At 35.8% G+C, this 5,698-nt stretch overlaps 1 long non-coding RNA gene across 1 annotated transcript; it reads right to left on the bottom strand.

The window, feature by feature from the left end:
* Positions 1-2,335: 2,335 nt before the first annotated feature.
* On the bottom strand, positions 2,336-4,821 carry LOC114061155. Its single transcript, XR_003572060.1, has 3 exons — positions 4,717-4,821; positions 3,573-3,577; positions 2,336-2,349 (listed from the first exon to the last, which is right to left on the bottom strand). It is a non-coding gene; the product is annotated as an uncharacterized LOC114061155 (long non-coding RNA).
* Between the last annotated feature and the right edge of the window lie 877 nt (positions 4,822-5,698).

Raw genomic sequence — 5,698 nt, 5'->3', positions numbered from 1 at the left:
GTCGACGGTTACATTAACCATATCTATATTTCTGGGGTTATGTTTGACAACCTATCATCTATTTGTGAAATTCAAAGAGGCAGTAAACTCCATGCCATCATAATTTGTTTCGATCACAGTTATTCACAGGTCTTAGAGAACAGGTGATGGAGTGAATGATGGATGTGTTCTCCTATCCTAAGTACAACCAAAGAGTAGAGGTACTCCACAGGGCCTCGGTAAAAATGGTACCTGAGAACCAATCCATTATCTTGGTTTCATATCATGCTTCCCTCCTGCATTTATTTCTTTTGTTTGTGAAAGGTTTAGAATCTTTTCAAAATGCACTTTTTTTGCAGCTGCATTTTCATTGCAATCTGTTGTATATTCAATTTTTCCAACATTTACATCACTGATTACATTGTGTTTCCATGTAATAAAATTGGCTACAGTGTAAATGGTTCTTGATGCTTTTTTTTTAGCTTCTGAGCCTCTCTTTGTATATTTTGAACTCCATGTTTGTACATTCTATGTTGATTTATATGACACATTTATCTTTCTATTTATCTGTCAGACCTGAATTATTTAATTTCTCCTTCAAAATCTTTTTTTTATTTAATATCCCAATTTTGCTATTTTTTCAACAGTTTGTTTCTTGTTTCCTCCTTTATGTTTTGTATTACATGCTCTTTGTTTAATCTATATTTTATATACAATAAATTTGTAAATAAAAAAGTAGATTCTAACTTTCAAGGTCAGGCAATTATATCAGTCAGTATGAAATGCTGTGTGGGTTGATTTCACCCAGATAAATAGCTTGACAAATTGTTGTAGGTGTTCCACAGACAAGGCTCTGTAAGACTAATATATCTCACAAGGTATGTACTTTTGCTTGCTGGAAGTTGTTCTGAATTTATAAAAAAAAAAAGTTGTATGCCTTGTGGAAGAGTCAAGCCTCAGGACATATTTTGCTGAAATTATTGGTTAGGACATAGAAACTAGCAAGGACCTAGTCTTTTGCTGATATTTTCTGCAAGTAGGTGGGAAGTAGTATATAAAATAATCTCTTCAGGAATAGATGTAAGAAAATATAGAAATATGGTGGAGTGGGATGAGGGGAAGAAGTGAGAAGGAGACTGAACAACATGAAGGAATGGACAGACATTTACTCTTATACTGCTCCAAGAGGAAGGGCAAACAACTTTAGAAGGTCTTCTCATGTGGTCTATTTTTTCCCAAGATTCCCTGAAGGCCTTCTAGCTCTCACAAAAGACAGTAGGAGAAGAAAGTCTCTAGAAAAGTCTGAAAACTTTGTTAGAAAACCCAGAATAAAAATAATGAACAAAATTACCTTGCCTTTTGTAAAATATATCACAGCAAATGAAAAAAACTCAGAGACGTTTAGAATTGAAACCTGTATCAGGTATCTATTATGTCTCCAAATATATGGTCAAATTTTTTCTTCTTCTGCATGCAAATTGCAGAGACCGCTCTTCACTGTTTGCTGAGTTTGCATGAAGGGAAGAAGTCGTTTCTAGGGATCCAGCTCAATTCCTATTGATACCAATGGGAATCTTTTCACTGCTTCAGTGGGAATATGATAGTACCTTTTTAGAATACAATCTTTTCCTTGTTGGAATCATATCCATGGCTTGTTTGTCATGTTCTGAATGTAGATGGATCTGGTGTGTGCAAGAGAGTGATATGGAGAGACTGACAGTGTCAGGGTGTAGCTTGCATTTCTCAGCTGCGAAATATAACCCTTGAAGTATCTCTGCTTCCAGTGAACCTTTTTCCTCCAAAAAGGATGATAAACCACCGCAACTTTAAAAAGAAGTTCCTAAAAAAATTACATCATTCATCAAAGAGCAGAGGTGCACTGGGTGAAGGCCTGTAATCCAATATCCACTGATAATACAAGAATAAAATGCACAACAAACACTGCAGCAAATTTAACTAGAAGCATCATCTGTTAATTACTGATAAATGTTTTTTGGTATTCAGCAGTTAGTTTGGCATCCAGAAAAAAAATATTCTGAATATGCTGTATGCTGTTACATTGGACTGTTTCCAGTGATAAGGTTTTGGCCATAAATCAAGTCATGACTGCAGAGTGTCTCAATACAGTGTGACGACACATTTAGTGGTGTCTTTTTTTCCTAGACTTTTATTTGTTGTGATGCCAAACAGCTGTTAATTTAGATAGGTACGATCCCACATCTTTTAAAGTAAAAAAAAAAAAAAAAAAAAAGAAAAAAAACACTAAAGGAAAAATTAAAAAAATAAAAAGGAAGCAAAACTATTTTCTCAAATTTGCAGGAAACAGAATGTTCCAAGTTTGCTTTCCTGTAATTTTACCATTCTCTTCTCCTATTCTTTTGTTTAATGTAACAATTAAAGTGTTTATCCTCTTGGATAAACAAGTGGATAAAGTCTTTATCCATCTCTGGATGCTCTGGTGTTCTTTGAAGATGTGATGGCATTTGTGCCTTGAACTTCATTACTAGAAAAAATAGTAAAGAAGCAGCCCTCAAAAAAATTGAATGCACATTCCATAGAGCCTAACTGCATTATAGGGTTAATTTGAGAAAAATGTTGTGAATGGTTATCCTTGAGGCTGAAAGGCAATAGTTTTAAGCTCTTTATTTTGAATTTTTTTTTATTATGCAAAACATCAGTCATGACAGACTGCTTGAATTCTGAACACCTACTTCTTTCAACAATATTAATATGAGACCAACAGATCTGACCTGCCTAGATGAATGACTGGTTTAATCCATTACAGCAGTTCCTAAGTTCTAGGCAATAATTCTAAGACATCAAGGCAGCTATTTGCCAGAAAGAGTCATAAGCAGAGGACATAAGGTCCTTGAACCAAAAGCCAACCAATAAGGTAGGAATGAAATATAGACAGATATCAAAAAGCCAAATATGCTTCCCTCTAATCAGGTCATAAAAATGGAGAGGAATATCCCACATGCAAGCCCCCACCAAAGCCACTTTGGTAAAGGACAACAGCTTAGTGGCTCCCATTCCTATGAATGGGAATGATGCTTCAGTAAATAATTTTTCAAAGGGAGGGTCAAAAATAACAACTTGGACTGGATGAATAATGGAAAATATTATCTCTAAATACTGAGTTGAATGTTTAAGTGTTTTTATTCAGAAAACAATTTTTCACCTATCATGTTTGTTATCAAAAATTATTCCACTGATGCATTTTAACTGTACTCGTGTTTGTGAGGTGCAGAAAGGATTTCAAGGGGAATTTTTGGATTTCGTCAGAAAGTAAAAAGCAGTATCACATGACTTGTCTTACTATGCAGTAATCTACTTTTAATTCACATGCTTTTTAAATGTAGGAACAAACCCATTTTGAAAGTTACTTCCAGAATGGATTCACTGAATCAATACAGTTTTGTAAATCAAGAGCTACCCATGGGTCTTTTGTAAGTAGAAGAAGGGTCTGAATTAGTGAAATAGTTTCTTTCTTTTTAATTACCCTCTAGACTTGCTTAAAATTTCTTCTTTGTCAATGAAGGTTGTATGGCACTTTTACCTGAACCAAAGAAATCCTTTTACTGTCTTACTACCAGACCTATGTCCATCCTTAGCTCACAATATTAATCTTCTCTTAACTTCCAAGGAAACTAAAATTAATATTTCATATAAAATAATTTACAACTGAAAAATTATCTTCATAAGCGTAAGAAATGAATATAATTAGTAGAGATGGCAAACCTCAAAAAATTCAGAAAAGTAGTTCAGAAGAGTCTTAAAAATCTAATAGAATGTGCATACTGTTAGAAACACTTTCTCCCTGAACTTCAGTTTCTCATTACTTAAAAATGGTCTAACACGTACTTCAAAGGCAGAGAGGCTGCAGATTTCTCCATTCTGTTTTCTGACTTGTTAGTCTTTGAAATGCCAGTAAGATTTTCTTATATCAAAGAGAAAGAGCTTCTACATTTAAAAAACTCCCAGTAGCCTGCTTCTGATTTGATAGAATCATTTTGTTTCAGGTATTGCAAGTAGTTGAATCTGGTGAAGTCTCTGTGAAGAAAAAAGGGAAAATGGATACAGCAAGCAGATGAGAGAATGAGGCAGTAAAGACATAAGGAGTTGTGTTGTATAACTAAGTTAGAAAGTATATTATGTATTGGTATATCTGCAATTTATTGAATGATGTGCTGAGATATTATAACCAACGCTACTTTGAAATGTTCCTATTTGCTTTTTTTTTTTTTTTCTTACATAGTTCTTTGTCTTAATTTCCACAAAGGATAGTGCTTAATTCCTAGAGAGAGATCATTGAGTTTTGATGAGGAATCTTTCTAAGTTTCAAAGTGTGCTATCTGGTATCACCTAGCTTCAGTGTTGTCATTTCTGCATTTCACAGAATCACTAAATGGTGAGGGTTGAAAGAGACCTCTACCAGATGAAAGATCATCTGGTCCAATCCCCCTGCTAAGGTAAGTTCATCTAGAAGAAGTTGCACAGTATTGTGCCCAGGAAGGTTTTGAATACCTGAAGATAAAGAGACTCCACAACCTCTCCGGGCACTCTGTTACAGCATTCTGTCACCCTCAATGTAAAGACATTTTTCCTCATATTCAGTGTCCCTTGTCCTGTTGCTGGGTACCACTGAGGAGAGTCTGGTTCCATCCTCTTGAGACCCTCTCTTCAGATACTTATAGACACTGATGAAGTCCCCTCTCAGTCATCCCTTCTTAAAACTGAACAGGCCCAACTCTCTCAGCCTTTCCTCATACAACAGGTGCTCCAGTCCTCTCGTCATCTTCGTGGCCCTTCACTGGACCCTCTCCACAAGTTGGTTTTTTTTTTTTCTTCACATGGGGAGCCCAAAACTGGACACATAACTCTGGATTTGGCCTCACCAGTACTCAGTAGAAGGAGAGGACTGATAACCTCCTCAAGCTGCCGGCCACACTCTTCCTAATGCAGCCAAAGAATTCATTTACCTTGTTGGCACAAGGCCACACTGGCAGCTCATGGACAGTTTGTTGTCCACCAGGACTCCCAGGTGCTTCTCCAACACCTGCTTTCCAGCAGGTCAACCCTTGGGTCCTGGGTTTAATTCTTCTCTAGGTGCAGGGCCCTACACTTCCAACTTTCCAACTTCTTTTTCCTAAGACACAATGCCATCAGGCATTTCCATGTTACAACTCTCTGGATTTTAAAAGTGTCTTTCCTTATTTTTCAAGTCCAATTTTGTCTCTCCCAGGGTGTAGAAGAGTATGTATAAAACCAGTGCAAATCAGATACAGAAAAATAACAGAAAAATGCTGGTTTTCTGCCTGTGAGACAGATGTAGAATAAAGTAACAGAATAACAGAAGAATAAAACTCATCTTCTGTCTCTGTTCTTATCATCTAATAAGAAATTCACTACATTTTTGTAATCTTTCTCCTCAGCTAGAGTAAACCCTTGAGTGATATAGAAAAGCTATATTGCTTTGTACACTGTCTTTGGATCTTTACTCTCACTAGTCCTTTTGCGTTCTTTTTGCATAATGAAGATTAATTAATGAAGATATTTCTTAAACTTCTGAGAATTTTACATGAAAGATGTTGATAGACATTAAATAGCCTTACAAAATTTATTTTTCTGATATTACTCTCTCTGAAACCTAGGCTTGAACTCCCTTAGTATCAAAAATCTGAACAGTGAGGAGAGCTACCCAAAAAATATTGAGAGG

This window comes from Empidonax traillii, unplaced genomic scaffold (genome assembly GCF_003031625.1).
Source record: "Empidonax traillii isolate 1590-97213 ecotype Southwest subspecies unplaced genomic scaffold, ASM303162v1 scaffold314:size1482489, whole genome shotgun sequence".
In the NCBI taxonomy this organism is placed as follows: Eukaryota; Metazoa; Chordata; class Aves; order Passeriformes; family Tyrannidae; genus Empidonax; species Empidonax traillii.
The sequence above is the reverse complement of the archived record's forward strand: the minus strand, read 5'-3'. Positions and strand labels throughout refer to the sequence as shown.